We start from the raw sequence: 22,862 nt of genomic DNA on the forward strand, positions 1-22,862 counted from the left end.
TATATTCTTTTATTTACAATGGGCTGACCAATCAGAGTGCTCCTTTTTCAATATTAATGGCCAGTCATTGTATAATATGGGTGTTGTTGATATTTACTGTGTGTTATGGAGAAGTACTAGTACACAGATGAATTGTGTTCCAAAGCCCTTTGTACTATTTAAAGAGCGTACACAATGGAGCTATAACTATTGCTCCTTTGTGTGCATATAGTACATCATCTACACTGCATACTTAAAATACTACCTCTCTCCAGGATTGTGTATGATTTATAATTAGAACACCACCTATATGTTGTCTGTTTCCCATGATGTAACTTATGGGACTCGAGTGGCATACAGGTAATGCATTACTTGTTAGTGCGGCGATCCTCTCCCCTCCTGATATACTGAGTTAAGAACCATATCAGCATTAAATTAAAACAATAATTCCACCTCACATTAGGAAGAACCTTACTCACAATGAAGTTACCATGGCATAAGAAACCTGGCTAATGCAGTTCCATCTTAACCCAACACCATAGGGTAATGATGTTCATTTCCTATCAATAGGAGATCCCACAGCACCTGATCCCCACATGACCAAGACATGGTAATGACTCATGCTCTGCAGATATGCTTAATGAGTAAAACATTTTTATGACTCAATTAAAGGTATGTTAGCAGACCATAATGCATAAGGTAAAAGCTATATAATCAGGTATTTAAACATGACTTTGTACATAATTGCTCCATGCTATGCTACATTGCAATGCCTTGCAGCACAGCATACTACAGCAGCCGCAGAGCTGCGATGGTATCACTGTGTACTAGGCATTGTATGTGTAATTCATACCGATTATGGTCCTTTTGTACATGATTGTTAAAGTTGACAATCCATGTGTGTGAAATGCCATCCTGAATGGTAGCATAATAAACAAAGAGCTCACAATGTTTCTACTCTTCTGAAAACAATGTTTTCTTTTACAGTTTAAATATTCATATATATTAAACCATGAAACAATGTAACAAAAAGAAATGCTTTTGGAGGAAGCACCTCTTGCATCTCCTGATATGTGGCACTGTGCCTCCCATACCTCTAAACCTCTTAGCACCTGAATTGTGGACAAAGAATGAAATAATGAGGGGACAAAGGCTAAAATTGAGGACAGATGTTAAGTATTGCTCTTATAAACTTAGAAAGTTGCTAGATTAACAGATTTTTTGCATTAGCATGCATTTCTGAAGGACACGAATTGTGAAACTCAAATGTTTGCCATTGTTTAGTGACTGTAACCATCAATGACTGCCAGAAAACTACAAATTTTATGAGGAACAGACCAACAAAAATCCAGGCAAAAAATCTGGACATTCTGTGAAATTGTGGACAGTTGAGAACTATGTTAGCTGCATAAACTAATTATGGAGTCAAATAAAACGTACGAAGCAAAAAACCAAGTAAATAAAACCACAGTCAAAGCACGAGATGAAAGGCAAAGGTGCAATAGCGTAGTCAAATGTTTAATACCCGCTTTCGTCACAAGACTTCTTCAGAATGCAACAAATATTCACTACAAAGCTTTTAAATACTAAGACAAATTACATACAAATTAATTAATTAAAAAATCAAATAATTAAACTATTAAAACCAATAATGATGCTGTTAAATTAACCAAAAAATAAAGAAAAATCACATGCTTTGTCAACATGTAGTTTCCTATATTTTAAAAAACATTTAATGTTGATGGAATCGTTTAAACCAGGAAATTTGTCTGAATTAAGTTTGATTTGCCACATAGTTTCACGTTGTTCTAAATGGTTCTTAAAATCACCTGCTCTGAGATCAGAATGCACAACATCCAAAACAGAAAATAAAAATTTTTTATAAGTTTTACAAACTATTGAATGTTTAAAGAGAGCGTTGTTCTCATCCTTAGTTTTAATACTATATAAATGCTCCCTTATTCTGGTTTTAAGGCAACGGGTGGTCATTCCAATGTAAAATGCAAAGCAACCAGAACATTGGCTAATGTAAACAACCCCCTTTGAGTTACAATCAACGTAACCAGGAACCTTAAAGGCGTTGTCTATAGCTTCAATTCTAATATAAGGTCCCTCAGAAATAAACCTGCACATGTTGCAACTATGGCAACAGTGCATCCCTGTCTTATTGGTGTGTGCATTAGTTTCAACAGGAATATTGCTTTCCAGAATTCTTTTTAAGTTGTGGTGATTCCTAAAAACAAACAACGGACCTTCACACACTGTTTTTCTGATATCTTCATTACCATTAATAATCTTCCAATTGTCCATGATTATTTTTCTAATATGTGCTCCATCAGAACTAATGTCCAAAGAGCACATAACATGTGAATTAATTTTGCTTTTCTTGTCTATTTTACCAACGCTTCTAGCTGTTGAAATGGGAAAGTCCAATAAAGGTCTAAAAGTACACAAACGCCTACTTAAAATCTCATCACTTACCAAAGTAAGTTGACTAGTTTCATACCCTCTCTGTGAAAACAAGGAAATAATAATTTTAAATTCATCAAGTAGATCACTATATTTGGATGTCATCCGACTAGCTCATATGAATTGACCTCGGGGAATGTTCTTAATGACATGCCCGGGATGGTTACTTGAATGATGTAAATATCCATTGGTGAATGTCTCCTTATGATGAATTCTACTGTGGAACCTACAATCATTATCATCCCAGTACAATAATACATCCAAAATATTGACCCACAATCCTAGACAACCTTTGGTAAATTTTAAAAATTCAGAAGATGAGTTGATATCTAAAAACAACTCATCAACTGTGGTTGAATCACCTTCAATAACAAAAAATAAATCGTCAATAAAACGGCAGTAAAACCTGATGTTAAATTTTAGGTTCAAGTTAGGCATAACCTCAGACTCCCACCAGGCCATGACTAAATTGGCAAAAGCCGGAGCAGCCGATGAACCCATGGCCACCCCTTTCTTTTGTCTGTAGTAATTGTTGCCAAAAAGAAAACAATTGTTCTCCAAAATTAATTCTAGAAATAGCCTGATTGTAGAAATAACACTGGGGGTGAATCTGCCATTTTTCTTGAATAAAAAAATCACAAACTGCATCAATTCCTAGGGTGTGAGGAATACAAGTGTACAAGGATATTACATCAATGGTAAAAATAATGTGTTTTAAGGGGTCAAAGCTACATTCCCGCAAAAAGGTTCCAAACCTACTCAAAAAATGCCAGGAATCCTTAATGAATGAAATTTCATCAACTAAAATGGGACCCAAAATGGCATCAATAACTGAGGAAATGCCCTCAGTGACTGAATGTGGACAGGAAACAATAGGTCTTAATGGGGGATTTTCAATATTCTTATGGGTTTTAGGTATTCCGAAAATCACCCCTATTCGTGGCTCCACAACCACACAAAAATCATAAACTTCACGGGTAATGTCTCCTGTCATGAATAAACCATACAGCTCAGAGTGTATGAAACGCACTCTACGGTTAAATTCATAAAGACTTATAGTCTCATACTCTTCGCTGTTGTCAATAATGTCTAACATCTTGATGTTGTATGCCTTTTGGCTCATAACAACAATATTACCCCCTTTATCGCTCTTCATGAACCTGAAATTAAGAACATTCCCCGAGGTCAATTCATACGAGCTAGTCGGATGACATCCAAATATAGTGATCTACTTGATGAATTTAAAATTATTATTTCCTTGTTTTCACAGAGAGGGTATGAAACTAGTCAACTTACTTTGGTAAGTGATGAGATTTTAAGTAGGCGTTTATGTACTTTTAGACCTTTATTGGACTTTCCCATTTCAACAGCTAGAAGCGTTGGTAAAATAGACAAGAAAAGCAAAATTAATTCACATGTTATGTGCTCTTTGGACATTAGTTCTGATGGAGCACATATTAGAAAAATAATCATGGACAATTGGAAGATTATTAATGGTAATGAAGATATCAGAAAAACAGTGGGTGAAGGTCCGTTGTTTGTTTTTAGGAATCACCACAACTTAAAAAGAATTCTGGAAAGCAATATTCCTGTTGAAACTAATGCACACACCAATAAGACAGGGATGCACTGTTGCCATAGTTGCAACATGTGCAGGTTTATTTCTGAGGGACCTTATATTAGAATTGAAGCTATAGACAACACCTTTAAGGTTCCTGGTTACGTTGATTGTAACTCAAAGGGGGTTGTTTACATTAGCCAATGTTCTGGTTGCTTTGCATTTTACATTGGAATGACCACCCGTTGCCTTAAAACCAGAATAAGGGAGCATTTATATAGTATTAAAACTAAGGATGAGAACAACGCTCTCTTTAAACATTCAATAGTTTGTAAAACTTATAAAAAAATTTTTATTTTCTGTTTTGGATGTTGTGCATTCTGATCTCAGAGCAGGTGATTTTAAGAACCATTTAGAACAACGTGAAACTATGTGGCAAATCAAACTTAATTCAGACAAATTTCCTGGTTTAAATGATTCCATCAACATTAAATGTTTTTTAAAATATAGGAAACTACATGTTGACAAAGCATGTGATTTTTCTTTATTTTTTGGTTAATTTAACAGCATCATTATTGGTTTTAATAGTTTAATTATTTGATTTTTTAATTAATTAATTTGTATGTAATTTGTCTTAGTATTTAAAAGCTTTGTAGTGAATATTTGTTGCATTCTGAAGAAGTCTTGTGACGAAAGCGGGTATTAAACATTTGACTACGCTATTGCACCTTTGCCTTTCATCTCGTGCTTTGACTGTGGTTTTAATTATGGAGTCATACTACTTAAGAGTACAATATTTGTTTTAATTTACACGTCAAAGTATTGACCCTCTTGTGAGGTTGCGCAACCTCATAGAATGTGCATATACTAGTAGGTATGGGAGCAAAGTCCGACATCAGGGTATGTAGGGGCATAGCCTCCCTACAAAGAGCTACCTTAATGTTCACAGTTAAAATAAAAAGTTTTTTTTGTTTTCTACATTTTTGATTCAGTATAACAATAGTGTGTAGTATAGAAATGATAAAGCTATGTATATATTGTGCTGTTGAATCTGCAGACGAATGTTATACCTCATTAATCTTATTGTTAGCAGACTGTTTGTAGTGTATATAATTTAGAAATATTTTGAGTATAATAGAAGTTAACACTGATGCTTATTATGCTGACTGTGTTTACTGCATATATAGTAATAGTGTCGAGGACAGAAATGTGACTATGTGATCGACTGTTATAACTGTGATCATAAAAGAGCACATTTTCCACACACAACCGAAAAACGAAAGTGCAAAATTCCCTTAATAAAGAAAATACCCCCCCTGCAGCCCAGACACCCGTGCTTCTTATTAAGTCTGAGCTCTCTGTTCCTTGCAGTAAGAAGAAATGCTAGGATTCTGTAATATTGATATTTTAAGCTTAAACATAGGCTTGCATGTTAGCAATTGCACATTAGTGATTAGACATTAAGCATCACACATTAGTGGTTGTACATTAATGACTGCACTTCAGTGATTCCTCATTAGCAACTGTATATAAGTGATTGTGCATTTGTAATATACATAAGTGATTGCACATTAGACTGCCCATCACTAATGTATCACAATTAAACCTGACACCCACATTCATGATGCACATTATATTTGAATTCACCAAACTTTCCTGCAACATCTACATTTAGATTAAAGCCAGGCATTTTAGCATGTGTGACATGCACAATTTTTTAGGCAGAACTTTGTAGACTGAGCTTCAACTGACATATTGCATATCTAGTTTCAAAACACACTCTCTTTATTTCTTTACATTACCTATATGCAACACTTTGAAGTTTCAATTTTAATTTTACAAGGTCCACAGAAATGCTTTTTGAACTTGATAGGTACCCTATTCATCAGTTTTCACCTCTGTTTTCTGGTTTTGTATAGAGAAAATTAATTAGCTCATTGTTCTATTTTTGAGCAGTGTAAGTAATTGTTATAACATGCACTTAGTATTTTGGCACTAACTGCTGATATAACCTTTTTAGGATAATATATTTGCACAATACTAATAAAGTAGCCTCACATCAGTCAGTCAGTGCTTATTATTCAATTATCAATAATTTCCAAGTGTTAAGTATACAAATCTAAACACCACCATCAGCTATTCTTTCCTGTCTTAATTATATGTTTAACACCTGCCCTTAACCAAAAACACATAAACTCTTTATAACCTAAATTGTGATAAGGAATTACATTGTGACCATAATGTTTAGTTTTTACTGTTTTACAAGTCTTCACAACTGGACCAGTGACTGTTCACTTTGTATTGGGGTCTCCTTTATTAAACAGATATAGATCTTATGTACTTTATTCCTCACCAGCATCCTCTTCAAACACAGTTTGCATCCCAAATGTCTCATTTTTGTACTACAGAGTTCTATTTCTGATCTTTTATTGTTTTCAGTTCCACAGTTTTAATTTCCGCAAATATTTTCACCCCTCTTATTGCTGGTATTAATTCGGCCTTCCAGTTTTTATTTATAGCTTTCTTAGCCACTATCAACACTAACGACAGCTGTACTTTCACCTCTTTAGTACATGCTATTTTACAACAAACTGACAAAAATATCTCTACACTGAGGTTAAATTCTCTTCCAAGTATCCAACTTAAGCATGTTATTCGAATAATTTCTGCAATGAAACGATTCCATACATTCCCAAAATATATCTTCCCAAGAACCTTACTGAACCAGCACATCTCCACTTCTTGTTCTGGCTCTAACCTTTTTTATTTTGCAAAGTTACTTTCATTGCTTTCCGCATATTCTTTATTTCTCCTGTTCACACATAGTCCTGTTTACTGCAAATGTCAGCAGGTTACCTGTAAACAAAGTTTTTTTCTCAAACAAAATCTACATGTACTTTTCTTTTTTCTGCATTTAATAGGCAGCTGTTCCAAAAAAAAAAAAAAAAAAAGTATTTATTGTCCTAGACTGGCATAGTATATTGTATCTGTAATATGACATTCTATGAATTATAAGAAATGCCATTTCAGGTCTTACCTGCTATTAAACAGAACTGACCTCATCAGTTTTCTCACCAACTAAATCCTCGGGTGCAACCATAAAGATGGTGGCATATCTCTCAACCTCTTAGAGCAAGAAATCTGGACAAAGCCATAAAAAATACGGGGGACAAAGACCCAAAAATAGGGACAATTTTTAAATACTGCTGTTACAAGCTTAGAAAGTAGATAGCAACTTTTGCATTAGCATGAATTTTATGAAGGATATGAAGACTGAAGCTCAAATGTCTATCGTTATTTTCTGACTTAAATCATCAATAATTTGCCAATGATTTGCCAGAAAAAGCACAATTGTATGAAAAATGCAGCAAAAATATGAGGCAAAAATCTGGACATTATGCAAAAATCAATACAGTTGAGAGGTATGTGGTCAGAAGTAACCCAGTACCCCAGGAGTAGGGGGTTGGCATAATGGTTAATGTTTACCTCACATTCAAGACATACAGGGTTTGAGTCTCACTAAGGAGAAATTGGATAGGCTTAAAATGGTCCACAAGGACATCTGGCCTAGTACTTACCTATGAACCTATAAGAAGTAAGCCACATAGATTATACAGACCCTCCCCACCAGTGTTGTAACACAGTGAGGATTTCATAATTAATTGTCAAAATGAAGCAGAAACAACGAGCAACTAGTAACTGTGAAACACTGCATTAGAAGCAGGAAATGCACTACCAGAGTCCACTAAGTAACCCTTAATCTCCAGTGAAACCTGTGGTTTATTAATTGCCGTCAAAGTAGCTCTGATAAATAATTTCACCGTGGATGTCCTCATTGAACTAATACTAAAGGAGCAGCATAAAACACAAATGTTTCCATAGTTTTAGCCTACAAGGAGATGTTGCCTTTCAGCACTCCTAGCAAAATAAGCGTTTAGTATTCCTTTCTCTTGCATTCTCTCAGTTATTAAATGCTATATCCAAGGAACATATTTAAAAATTCATTTATCAATAATAAATGTTATATTCATGGGACTTTTTTTTGAACTAGCGTTTATGATATTTTATTTATAACAGCTTCTTCCCTGATATTTATTGTCTCTTTTTGTGAACCCTAGTATGCAATCCAGTAGCTATATTTTGCCATCTCATTATAGTAATCATTTTAGTCATGGCCCAGTATAAAGACACCTGGAACTCTATTTGAAAATTACTGAAATGACCACTCCCCACACATTTTCATCATCTCTTCCTGCTTAACTCAGCTGCATTTTCATCCTAAATGTACAGGTTTGCTTGATTCAGGTCACAACTATTCCTTTCAGGGCAATTCCTCTGCTCATCCTTAAACTAGTTTTGAAATACTATTGGCAGATGACTTATTTTATTATGCCTAGCCATTATTACAGCCCCTCTCTGTTATTACTATACCATTCAGCCCATATCATATTCTACAGTAATGCCTGTTAACAGGTTGTCAGCCTACCTCTGTAAAACTAAACATTGCTAGCACCTTGCTCCAGTTCTTTATCCAACATACCTCTTATATGTCCACTGCTGTAAACCATACCTTACTGGATTACCTCCAGTTCATCTAAACTCAATTCATCAAAATATAACCAACCAGAAAAAGTATAATCCTAGGCCATGCTGCATGACCCCTATCACTCTGTAAATGATAATAATAAAACTTAGCATTTTGCAATGTGGTATTAGTTTTCACATCGTTTTATAAGTAGTTAAAGGAGTGGAATGGGGAAGTCAACTAGTCACTGCTGTTTCATATGGTTTTCATAGGTTCACAGGTTAGCACTAGGCCCTAGGGCCTATACAAGACTAGCCATAACAATTCCCTGGCTATTTCTTCCCACAATATTTACTTCCCTGGACCCCTGTCTAGCAGGGCGACTGACGTGATCCCCGGGTTAAATTTCCTATCTCCCATCCAGTCATCAAGGTTGCTTTTGAAGAGAGCCAAGGAGGCACTCTGCTTGACATGTATGGTCAGTCTATTCCAGAGTATGGGGAGTCTCTGGGTCAGGAACCTATCCCTCCAGTATGTTTTGTTCATTGTGATGACAAGGTTTAGGTCCCTGGAGCATGTGGCTCTGATGGATTGGGATTTCTTTAAGTGTAGCATGTCCAACAGCTCTGGGTTTGACATGGCCTTGTATGTTAAGCAGAGATTGCCTCTGAGTATACGATATGCGACAGAGTATAGCTGGAGTTTTTTTAGTCGGTCAGCATAGGACATCTGCTTTAATTAATTTAAGTCTGTGAGTTTCTATACAATAGATTTGGTTTAGATTAAATCACTTTGTTTCAATCTATTGTGTTTATATGGAGTGACTTTAGATCAGCTGGCACAGATCTTCTACAAACATCAGAATGCCCCATCATGGGTTGTCCCAGTCTAGGACTGGTATAGATTGTATCAGACCTAGACACTAATGAAGTTAACTGTCAGATACCTCATCTATAATTCTGAACTTCTAAGTACTATTTGGGAGTATTCAACTGAACTCTGGTCCCAAATCCCCACTTACTGTCCCCACAACATATCCAGCTATGGATTCACTTTATAATCCCGAAATCCTGAAATATCGAATTTCAGAATTATGAGATCATAAAGCCGAAACCTGACAATCCCGAAACCCCAGAAGAGTGAATTTTAAAATTGCGAACACTACATTAACCATACACTACACACACACACATACACACAGTTTCCCCCAACACACAAACACTCAACCCCCCCCCACATCCCCACACTTAAATATACAAACACATAAAAACACCACCATACAAGCTACATTCCCCTTGCACACACAGATCACAGTAACCAAACACATTGACACACACTAAAGCCCCTAACCAAAACCCTTAAACATAAATACTTACCTGAACTTCCAGCTATCCCTTCACACAGCACAACACCAGAAGTGCTACTTCAAAATCTCTGTACTTCAGGATTTTGAAATTCGCGCTTCTGAGGTTTCGAACTTTTGAGCTTTCAGCTTTATAATTTTGGAATTCTGAAATTCGGTATTTCAGAATTTCGGGATTATAAAGTGTTCCCCCAGCTATACCTGACCATTCTCTTTCATTCTCATATGACCTTAGATTTAACCTAATGGCCAATGCCCAGGTATTCACTTAAGTATAACAAAACTGACCAGCTTGAGGCATTCCTTCATCTCTGACAAACCAGTCTGTCAGCAATTACTGGCACATGATTAAAATATCTTATTTTCAATAAAGTGATTCCATAATTGTGTATTAATTACTCAGTTAGGAGTTGCATTCAGATGAACAGGTGTAGTACTAACTTGTGTTAAAGTGTCAATACCTTGGTGTCTTAATATATTAAGGTTACCATGCTTTGAGCATGCAATTCACTTCTAAGCAGCTATAAACATTTAACAATTAACTGGCATTAAGTATTTTTGTGGACAGTTGCTAGATCTTTATCATGGCTATTTGACAATTCTTGTCCAAAAAAAAAAACATTCTTATGGGTGATAAGCTGCATTTGGTTCCCAGATCTCCCTGCTTATGAGCTGTTAAATTTCATGGATTAAAACATGTAATATATATGGACTGATACTAATAATATCTATCTTTACTAGGAGGATAGACAGAAAATCAGAAAAAAATGTCATGGCTGGGATTATAGCATTGCATCCAATCAGATATTTGCATTTAATTAATTAGAAGTCTTGTTTAGAGATAACTATCTAGTCTGTGCAGTATGGAATTACACTAAAATCTAAAAATCACTCAACTCCATCCAAATGAGATACCTAAAAATATTGATTCCTAAATAACTAATACACAAATAATAAACATAAGTTGGTCCTTCATCAGAGATTTTCCCAACCTAGGTTAAGTAGTTATCCTATTTTGGAATGTTATACTGAACTTACTAAATGATATATATCTTATTAAATACTATATTTATTATTTACTTATTTGTCTTTGTTTACCATGAAAGTCCGACTGGGAAATACCCATTTTCAGTGAAGGCCTGGGAAGAAAATTGTTTACATTGCATTATACTTAGTTCCAGTTAAACACAGAATAGTTACATTTCTGTTAACATTTATACACAAACAGTAGTTACATTTATACATTCTAAGATTTTACAGAGGTAGAAGTCACTAAAGATAAAGTCCATGTGAAATTTGATGGATTGTATAAGCAGTAGTTATGTATAAAAATTGTTTTGTCATTTCAGTGAAAGGTTGATAGTATTCTGCTTAAGGAGAATACTTGGAGGGTATCTTACGGTGAGCACAAAGTCTCAACGTAGTGATGAGCATGTGCAGGACCAGGATTGGTTAAGATGTTTAAAACTACTGAGTTTGTTGGAGAGTTTTATTTGTGTCGGGATACTATTCCAGATGGAAGTAGAGTGAGTCTCCTGCAACATTATTTGACTTATCTGTGAATAGTAAGAATTTGTTACTAGAATGCAAATCCCTGGCTGGACATTAGGGCAGTAATAATTTTAGCAGTGCAGAGCATTTTTCTGGATGATGAATGAGTTTGTGTGTTGTAGTTAGTTGTGAATATGTTAGGCAGTTGTACAGTTCAAGCCAGTTTAATTGCTTTAAGCTATGACAATGGTGGGTCCTATGAGGGAGATTGATGGCAAATTTAGCTATATTACTGTACCAGGAGGCAGGTCTATTTCCTTGAGTATTGTTTAAGTTTGTTAGGATAGTAACAATGTATAAGAGAGTTGGCAGTAAGAAGGTAATAGCTAGAGTTTTTCTTGCAGTATCTGTAAGGAATCCATTGATACTATAAAGGAAGCCAAGTTTCTGGTGTGTAGATTTAATGGTGTGCAGTATATGCTGGTCATATCTGAGACTCTCATCTGTTATAATGCCTAGAAACTTACTGTGAGTTACAGTTTCAATGACAGTGTTACTTGCTGACTTTGTGGTAAAAGATTGTTTCTGATTTGGACAACTTTTTTGGGTAAAAAGCATTAGCTTAGTTTTCTTGGGTTTCATTAGGAGGTTTGGTTCTTTGAGCTAGGTTTCTACAGAGGAGAAAAACTTTTGGGTAATGTCTTGGAGCTTATTTATTGTTGGGGCTACATATATTAATGTTGCGTCATCTGCATACTGAACTAGCCTAGCATGGTGGGTGGAAGTGTGAAGGTTATTAATAAATATATTAAGTAGGAGTAGACCCAGGATTGAGCCCTGAGAAACACCTGTAATAACTGGTTGAAAGGAGAAGTAGGTTTGTTGCCATTTAATGGCTTGTTGCCTTCCAAATAGGTAACTAAGTAACCATAACAAGAAGTATTGTGAAAGTCTAATTGTGGATAGTCGAACAAGTAGTTGCTGGTGCAAGACAGTATCAAATGTCCTTGACAAGTCTAACAACATGGTGAACACAAACAGACCATTGTTTCTATGTCGGTTTATTACACTGGTAACATGTAGTAGAGCAGTAGTGGTGCTGTGCTGGGGCTAAAGCTATGTTGTGTTTCTGACAGCAGGTTATTTGAGGTTAGATGTTGCATCAGCTGCATATGAATGCATTTGTCTAATGTTTTGGAGAGGGGGAGAGAATCACTACCAGTCTGTAGTTATTAAACTCTGTAGATGTGCCACCTTTGTGCAGTGGTATGATGCAGGATGTTTTCCACAGTAATGTGATGTATCATTCTGCAATGGACCTATTAATTAGTATGGACACAGAGAAAGCTATGACTTCTGCGGCCATTTTAGGTAGTTTGATGGTAGCTGATCTACAGATACAGAAGAAGTTTTTAGTTTAAGTAGCAACTTCATTATGAGTGAGGTGGGTACTGGACTAAAATTGAAGAGCTGTGGGTGGTTTTGATTGGACAGGGATAGAGAGAGGGGGCAGATGTATTAGTGTCTAAGAAAGATAATATTGATTGTATAAAGTAGGAATTAAACTGTGTGGGGATAGAGTCTGACATATTGTTTGTTTTTGGAGAGGGAATGGTAGTCTTGCCAGGGTGGAGTAGTTTATTTACTGATTATCAAAAAACATTTTGGATTGTTTTGTTGTTTGTTTTGTAGGTTGGTATAGTATGTTTGCTTTTCCTGTTTGACATGAAGTTTTGCAAGGTTTCTAATATGTCTAAATTGCTGGAAGGCATTTTGACTTCTATTTTTATATACATTTTCCAGGCTTTATCCCTTTTTATCATGCATTATATGAGAATATAGTCCGAGAAGGACAAATCTCCCCTGAATAATGAGTAAATTAAAATGTAAAGCAATGTCTTGTGACAGTACCTATGCTCGGTAGTTTGAAACTAGGCACCCTCACAAGGAACTCATACAGACAGCAATGAGTCAGTGCAAAGGCTGTACTGTACTTGCAAGAATTGTAATACACATTGTTTAAGGACTTATAGAAAGGAGTGCACTCCTTACACTGGCGAAATATGTAAGTCAAACCTTCCCCTTGCTTGAGTCTAAAGATGAAATGACAGCAAATGTACTTGGAACTATTTCAAAGCATCAGCGTTATCTGTCCTAATGTCACCAAAAAAACAACCCTTCAACTAAATCAACACAACTCCAATTCTGTCTCAACAGGACAAGCATGTTGGAGGATAAAAAACTCTTTGTTCTGATGAAAACTGAAAGTTGTACCAACAGGCTATCACGCAGAATCATAAATAAGGTCTCTTATCCCTTAGCCTTTTATCTCATAATTCATAAATAAATTAATCTCAAAAAAGGTAGTGCCTAAGCTCTTGAAACATGCTTATTTGTTTCAGTACAAATAGACGGTGCTTCTTTTGAGGTATCTAAATTTAGGCCTATTTATGTATATGAAACCTCTTATCAAAAATCAGTCAAAGATAATTCACACTGAAGTCACGGAGTTTCACTACTCCAACAGTTTTATCTCAGCCTGGATTTTGGAAATGCTACTGCGCCTTTGCTGAGTTACTCATTATAAATTATATACTTAAAGGCCATGGCAAGGCAACTATCTTGCTTGACATGCAAAGCTTTTGATATCGTGTCATAATACACTGTTTAACAGATGAAGTACTGCAGGTATGGATATATGTAAACTAAACTGCCTCAAGGACGGACACTTCAAAGCTAAAAGGAAGCATGCTTATTATGATCCATGCCATCTCACAAAAGGTATCCCTCAAGGATCTGAATTATGCCTTCTTTATTTCTGTTTATGTGAATCAGATGCCCTCCCAATCTTCTTCTATAATATGCAGAAGATTCCACCACTGTCTGCATTGCAATCACTCCATCATGTGCAGGAGAAAAACTTCAAGTAGATCCTTCCAAAGTAGAATCATGGTTTTAAGTCTCAGGGTTATCTCGAAATGCATCCAAGACAAAAAATTATTTTCTGTGGTCATCAGTATAAACCATCAAAATAAATGAAATTGTGTAATTCATCTGGTGATTGATCTGCTATTAAACAAGTTAAGTGTGGCATATATTTAGGGGTGGGAGGTCATGATCAAAGAGTTCTAGCCAAGCAGCAACACATTGGACTAACAATTAAAAACAATCATGTTATGAGGTGTCTCAGCAGAATCCTATTTTTTCAGTAACTCCCTTCCTAAATCAAACTGGCTTCCACACTAATTTGTTTGTGTCTTTCGGCTTTTCCTGGTTAGGGCCTCACAGCGGAAACCAGTCTGCTAAATGATTGGCAGTTGATTTTTATGTACCGGCTTGCCAGGCCTGGCCGACAACCATAACCTCACAACCTTCAACGATTCCACGCCCATGTCCAGAGAGAAGACGGCTCTAGCTGAGAATCAAACTGAGCGCCTCTTACTGTGAGGTAACTAACGCCCAGCAGCACCACCACCGCGGGGTCTTTATTTTGCAAAATATTTTTCAGCACAGTTATGTTCACCCACCTATCCACTCTCACACCAACTTTGGATCGTCATATAATAAATATCCAAATTTGCCTGTATGTGTAATTCTACAGAGTATCAGTGTACAACTATACATAACTTGAAATAGTCAACTCTTACAAACTCTCAGCATTATATACTATAAACCAGATGACTAGATAACAACTAATTAAAGTTTTTTAACATGGCATAACATCAGCAAAGCATTAAGATTCACTCACTCAAATGCATTATCTCCAACAGAAATCACAATGCTTTTTTCCAATGCAGTTTTGCATAACTCTGTTACCCTGTAACATAACAAATCTAACCAGCAAGAACATCTTTAAGGCTGACGTTCATAACAAAGTCCTAAGCCACAGTGAATACTTAGCTTAAGCTGTGCAAAAATCATCTATTTCAAAGTAATATGTGTGTTCTCACTCTAGTATTGTGTCCCCACAACCAGTGAAATGATTAAATAATATTGCACCCCTACACTGTACTGGCAATCCTATATTGTTAGAAATTCCTTTGTTTAGTTTGCCTCAAATCCTAGCCAGCTCAACATTCTGCTCCTTTTCTTTCCTTAATATGACACATTCTCACTTATTCAACCTCCTGTCTTCAAACCTCAGGCCCTTCCTCCCCCTTCTACTTGACAGGCATGTGCACGCTGCTTCTCTTATTCACTTGTGTCCTGATCTGAGTACCAGTGTCCAACATTTCTTTCATTATTATTTCTCTTTTCTTCTTCTTTGTCTGTCACCTTGTTTGCTGGGTTGACAAAGGCCGACACTGACAGCACAACATGGCTCTAAGCTGCATTGCTGCACACTGCTGCTGTTTGATTTTTGTTTCCCGTAGGTGTTACAGGAGCTCACTCCTTTATCCAGACCAGTTCATAGCCATCATAAATGGTTATTGATATCGACACTTCCCTTTTTTCCTCTTTATTGACAGTGACTGTATATGGCTTTTACTGTTTTTTCTACCTCACCTGTTATATATGTTTTGCACAAATCAACTTTGCTTGAATGCAGTAATTTCAGTGGCTAAACATTTTTAGACAGATAAAATGAAGCATTCATTTAGCTGGTAATACAAAAAAAGTTAAGAACTTCAGTTCTACCCTGAAATCATGCCCTTTCTTTTTTCTTCTCATGACATTTGAGGCGATGAAGTCTGCTATATATATATATATATATATATATATATATATATATATATATATATATATGTATATATATATATATATGTCCACTTTCAAATCTCGAAATACTGAAATATGAATTTCAGGATCTCAAGATGAAAATGTCAAGTGCAATTACTTGAAAGTGCATTTTAATGAATGTTATCAAATCTGCAGTAGTGGCGGTGCAGTGTTTTATTATAGTTTGCTGTCTCTTTAAGGTGCACTGTGGCCTGGTATTTAGAGATGGTAGCCGATGTATGGTTATATGCGGAGATTCAGGCAGTTGTTTACTCTTTAAGGGTTGTGAGTAGGAATTTATTTATTTTTTTTTGGGAAGTTTTAGGAGTAAGTTGGGGTAGGTAGGGGAGAGTGTGAGTGTGTAAGTGTTGAAAGTGATGATTTTTGTACATGTGTAGTGTGTGTTTGTGCAAAGAAAGTATAGGGTGCATAGCAGTGGGTTTGTTGTTTTTCATGGTACTGTGACCTTGGAGTTGGTATATATAAGTAGTGGGGTTGTGGGTGGTATAGGAGGGCTTGTTCCCCTGCTTATATGTAGAATGCTTGGGTTTTGTTTGTGTGTGTGTTGTGTTGGTTTGTTATGGTATAGGGAGGAAGGTCTTGTATGTGTTTTTGTTTGTTTGGTGGAGGGTGTATTAAAAAACAGAGCATTGCATACTGAAAGTTCAGTATTATGAACTTTCAGTATAGTGACAATCATTTTTTTACTTTTTTGTTGTGTACTTTCAACATTTTTATCTCGAGATACTGAAATTTGATATTTCAGTATTTTGAGATTTGAAAGTGGAACTATATATATATATATATATATATATATATATATATACACACACACACACACACACACACACACACACACACACACACACACACACACACACACACAGAAAAGCAATATTTTCTACAAGTAGTTTTAACAAAAGTACAGAGGTCATCTTCTTCTTTTTCTTTCAGCTGCTCCTGTTAGGGGTCGCCACAGTGGATCACCTGTTTCCATTTCTTCCTGTCCTCTGCATCTTGCTCTGTCACACCAACCACCTGCATGTTCTCTCTCAGCACATCCATAAACCTTATCCTAGGCCTTCCTCTTTTCCTCTTACCTGGCAGCTCCATCCTTAGCATCCTTTTCCCAATATACCCAGCATCGCTCCTTAGCACATGCCCAAACCAATGCAATCTCGCCTCACTGGCTTTGTCTCCAAACCATCCAGCCTGAGCTGACCCACTAATATAATGATTCCTAATCCTATCCATCCTTGTCCCACCCAGTGCAAATCTTAACATCTTTAACTCTGCCACATCCAGCTCTGACTCCTGCCTTTTTGTAAGTGCCACTGTCTCCAACCCATATAACAAAGCTGGTCTCACTACCCTCTTGTAGACCTTCCGTTTCACTCTTACTGGTACTCGTCTGTCACAAATCACTCCTGATACTCTTCTCCACCCACTCCACTCTGCCTGTACTCTCTTCTTTACCTCTCTTCCACACTCACGATTAATCTAAACTGTTGATCCAAAGCATTTAAACTCGCCCACCTTCGCCAACTCTACTCCCTGCATCCTCACCATTCCTCTATCCTCCCTCTCATTCACATATATATTCTGTCTTAGTCCTGCTGGCTTTCATTCCGCTCCTTTCTACAGCATATCTCCACCTCTCCAGGGTCTCCTTAACCTGATCCCTACTCTCACTACAGATCACAATGTCATCTGCAAACATCATAGTCCATGGGACCTCCTGTTTGATCTCGTCTGTCAATCTGCCCATCACCATTGCAAATAAGAAAGGGCTCAGAGCTGATCCTTGATGTAATCCCACCTTCACCATAAATGCATCTGTCACTCCCACCGCAGACCTCACCGCTGTCACACTACCCTCGTACATATCCTGTACCACTCTTACATACTTCTCTGACACTCCCGACTTCCTCATACAATACTACAACTCCTCTCTAGGCACCCTGCCATATGCTTTCTCTAAGTCAACAAAGACACAATGCAACTCCTTCTGTCCTTCTCTATACTTCTCCATCAACACTCTCAGAGCAAACATCACATCTGTAGTGCTCTTTCCCTGCATGAAACCATACCGCTGATCACTAATCACCACCTCCCTTGTTAACCTCACTTCCAAAAACTGTTACTAATCCAGGAATGCATATATTGCTATATAAAGCATTTAAGTTTTACTAGAAAATGGAGGGTTGAAGAGACTATAGATGCTTATATAACCGAACTTACAGTAAGAGTGGGAGATTGTGTGACGACTCACATGACTCTCTTATAAGAGTAAGGACTGTTTGGCAAATTTCCTGTAGATTCTGGGACCCATGCCATCTGTTCCCAATGCTTCATCCTGTCATACAGCAGCCAGTTTGCTCTCTTCATCTTCTTTTTCCATCCTAGAATCTGTCCACTTCTCCTTCAGTTCTGCCAACCTTCATCTCAGCCTGGCATTATAGTATCTATCCACTCCTCCCTCAGTTCTACTGACCTTCATCTCAGCATGGCATTGTAGCATCTGTCCATTTCTCCTTTAGTTCTGCCTACCTTTGTCACAGTGTGGCATCGTAGCACCTGTCTACTTCTCCCTCAGTTCTGCCGACCTTCATCTCAGCGTGGCATCGAAGCATCTATCCATGTCTCCTTCAGTTCTGCCAACCTTCATCTCAGTATGGCATCGTAACATCTGTCCACTTCTCCCTCAGTTCTGCCAAACATCATCTCAGCATGGCACCATAGCATCTGTCCACTTCTCCCTCAGTTCTGCCGACCTTCATCTCAGCGTGGCATCATAACATCTGTCCACTTCTCCCTCAGTTCTGCTGACCTTCATATCAGCATGGCAACTTTCTCATTCGCCTTAATGAAAACTGAACTGAAGTAATCGGTCTGTGCCAGTGCTTTTCCCTGATTATTCTTTGATCTCCATCCTGTCTTTGCCCCCACAGGCATGTCTATCCATCCTTTCTACCTTTTTGATGTGCACTTGTCAATGACTTCATTTCCTGTAACTGCTGATAGGCTACTCAGCATACAGAGCCAAGCAGCACATTAATGATACAATAAAAAAGAAAAAAAAAACTCCTTTGGACAGTAAGAAGAACCCTACCAGCACTGGTGTTCCATATGGTGCAGGCAACTCTACTACCAAAATCGACACCCCACCCATCACACACACAGTGATGCTGTTGAATTTCATTTTGCACAGCACCAGATTCTCTTGTTATCATATAATGGTAATGACCTCAGCTCTGCCTAATAATGAATCACTCTGAGGCATGACATCAGACAACAGCACAAGCAGAAACAACAACTTTACACGGTATAATATACTTTACTAAGTTAACTGTTTCCAGCAACCCTATGTGTTCTGCTGTCATATTACACAGCATTTCCCTCCCTGACAGGTGCACTACTGTATACTATCCACAGAATTCGAACTTTGTGTACCTCTCTTTATTGCTCTTGTCTATGTCTTTGAATTGTGGCAATGAACGGTGGTTCAGTAAAGATAGCCTAGTACCTACCTATGAACCTATTGGCCCTAGGGCCTATACAAGCCCAGCCAAAAAGGTACCCTGGCTTTTGCCACCCAAGAAAATTATTTTCCTGTGCCACTGTCGAGCAGAGCCATAGAGGTGATCCCCGGGGTGAATTTCCTATTTCTCATCCAATCATCAAGATTTTTCTTGGAGAGTGCTAATGAGGAGCTTTGTTTGATATAGATAGGTAGTTTATTCCAGAGTATGGGAAGTCTCTGGGACAGGAATCTATCCCTCCAGCATGTTCTGTTTATTGTGGTGACAAGGTTTAGGTCCCTAGAGCATGTAGCTCGGAGGGATTGGGATTTCTTTAAGTGGAACATGTCCAACAGCTCTGGGTTTGACATAACTTTGTATGTTAGGCAGAGATCACCTCTGAGTAGGCGATATGCGACGGAGTAAAACTGGAGTTTTTTGAGACAGTCTGCATAGGGTATCTGTTTGAGGCCGGTAATCCTCTTTGTGAGGTATTTCTGCTGCCTTTCCAGTTGTTGTAGATGTCTTGTGAGACACATACCAAAAGGGGCGTTGTAGTAGAGGGGAACAATGACCTCTTTTTTTCTGGATGAGAAACCTTTTGTGATGATGTGTGCCATGTAAAAGGATTTCCTGACTACTGTGGCGATGTGATTATCAAAGAAGAGACTACTGTCCACCTGTGTCCCAAGGTCTCTTATCACACTTTAGGTGTTAAGTATACTACCACCTATGTTGTAGTTCATGGGTACAGAGTTTTTACCAAAGGGGATGACAATGCACTTTTTAGTACTGAGCTTGAGGCCATGGCTTTGACACCAGGCATCTGTCTCAGTGAGTCCCTTTTGTAGGATGTCCACATTGTTAGGAGTTTTGATTATGGCTCCTAGTTTGCAGATATCTGTGAACTTCATTAGCCAAAGACCTTCTGTGTTAGCCTGTACTTCAGAGAAGTAGATACCAAACAGGAGTGGACCCAGGACTGAACCCTGTGGTACTCCACTTGTCACTGGTCTGAAGTTGGATTTGAAGTCTGCTACTTTCACAGTGTGGGTTCTGTCAATGAGCCAGTTGGCAACCCATCTTGTGACCTAGGGATTTATACCTAGTTTAGTGAGTTTGTCTATAATTCCAGAGTGGGGGATGGTGTCAAAAGCCTTGGCAAGATCTAGATAGGCTGTGTGAACCACTTTACCCTTGTCTGCGGCTTTGGTGACTGCTTCAAAAAAGTCTATCAGGTTTAGCAGACATGATCTGCCTTTTACAAACCCGAACTGGGTGGGGGTCCAGAGTTTGGAGATTACCAATGTCTTTGTTTATAAGTTCCATGATGATATGTTCCATGGCCTTGCAGACCAGGCTCATCAGGCTAATGGAGCGGTAGTTCCCGGGGTCCGTGGTGGCTCCCCCCTTGTGGAGTGGGATAACCGTCACTGTGCGCCATTCAGTAGGCACAAAGCCTGAGGTGAGGCTATGATTGAACATGGTACTTAGGTGGGGTGCCAGTTCGTTCTGTAGTTCATGTAGAACGCAGCCTGGGATCTTGTCTGGTCCCATGGATGCTGTGTTCTTGGCTTTGGAGAGTGTGGTTTTTACCTGTGCAGCCGTGATTACAGGAACTTTGCATTCTTCTGGTATAGAGATGGGCTCTTTAGGGGGTGAGAGGGGGGGTAAAGTTAGTACTGAACCTATCTGCCAGGATGTAGGCAATATCAGTTGGGTCTGTATATGTAGTGCCATTGTGCTGTAACTCAGAGCAGATCTGAGTGTTGCCATTGAGATTCTTGACATAGCTATAGAATGCTTTGTGGTTGTCTTTAGAATCAGTGGTGATTTTGTTTTCATAACTAGCTTTGGAGGATTTTATCAGGGATCGCAGCTTCTTACTGAGGCTGACCAGGAAGCTCCTCCACTCATTGGATTTTATTGTCTTTTGCAACAGTTTATTCCTTCTGTTGAACAGTTTGTTTATGGCAGGGGACCACCAGATTGGCTTCCTTTTTTTGGAGGATAGCGTCTTGGCTCTGTTTGGAATAGCACAATCCATGCACTCATGTAAGTGCTTATAAAGTACAATTGTATAGGATTCAGTAGTTGTAACTGTATTGTCCTTTTGCATGGGTGTCATGAAGTTCACCACTTCTGTCTTAAGAAGCATGAAGTTGGCTTTGGAGAAAATTTTTACAATGGTTTCCTTAATGGGAGGTGGGGGCAGGATGTGGATATCCAGGGTAATTAGCTTATGGTCGGATCGTACCAGTGAGGCGTTGACTTCAGGTGTGGAACACCGGTCACTCATGTTGGTAATGACTAGATCTAGGATATTGTTGCCCCTGGATAAGTTGATCCAGGGCATTGGAGTTTATGAATTCCAGAAAGCATTGAGCGAAGGAGTTGGTACATGAGTAGTTTTCCCAGTAAATGGTGGGGTAGTTGAAATCCCCCATTATTAGGGTGTTTGGTTGAACCCTAATATTTTCCAGTACATCAAGAAAAGAGGAGTGGAAATCCTGGGGTATGGTAGGGGATCTGTAGCAAGCTACAATTTGGATTGCAGTTTTGCCCAGAGTTAGTTGCACTTGTATAATGTCGGTTGCATTATGCTGAACAACTAGCCTGGAGGTGTGGATATCCTTAATGAATATGGACACACCTCCACCTTTGGTGTTCCGGTCCAGGTTACATGGCCGAAAAGTGTGGTATGAGTTATAGCCTGGTAGTGAAGGGGTGCTCTCTGGTGCCTTGAACCAGGTCTCGGTCACTGCACAGATATTGATGTTCTCCATTTTAAGGAGTGCCTCGAGTAAGTGCATTTTGAGATTTAGACTTCTAGCATTGAGTAGCATCACCCTCAGTTTTTGCTTGCCTGTTCCTGTTTCGGTGGTGAATTTATCATTTGAACCTTGCCTAAAAAAGGCACTATAGTGGCGACAAGAACCTTAGCCAGTATCCGGAATCCCAGGGGTGACAGGTACATAGATTGCATTTATGCAACTGTGCGCCAAGGTTATAAATACCTTAGCCTACCTTTGTCAGAGTGAATAGCATTCAATCCCAAATAAAGTCATTGAACCATCCCTAGATTTCAACAAAGTATTTTGGTCCTCCTCATAGATAAAAAATAATGCACTACCCTGTGCAGAAACAAACTGACTGACTGTACTAGCAACACAAAACATAAAACAACATACACTTGAACTAATGAAGATTTGGCTTATATGCTGTTTTTTCATCACT

At 38.0% G+C, this 22,862-nt stretch overlaps 1 protein-coding gene across 1 annotated transcript in view; it reads left to right on the top strand.

Moving 5' to 3' along the window:
* Positions 1-22,862, top strand: part of LOC122791269 — a 564,593-nt gene that overhangs the window by 259,696 nt on the left and 282,035 nt on the right. The gene's annotated exons all lie outside the window — the stretch shown is intronic.

This window comes from Protopterus annectens, chromosome 17.part0 (genome assembly GCF_019279795.1).
Source record: "Protopterus annectens isolate FY-2018-M chromosome 17.part0, PAN1.0, whole genome shotgun sequence".
Lineage (NCBI taxonomy): Eukaryota > Metazoa > Chordata > Ceratodontiformes > Protopteridae > Protopterus > Protopterus annectens.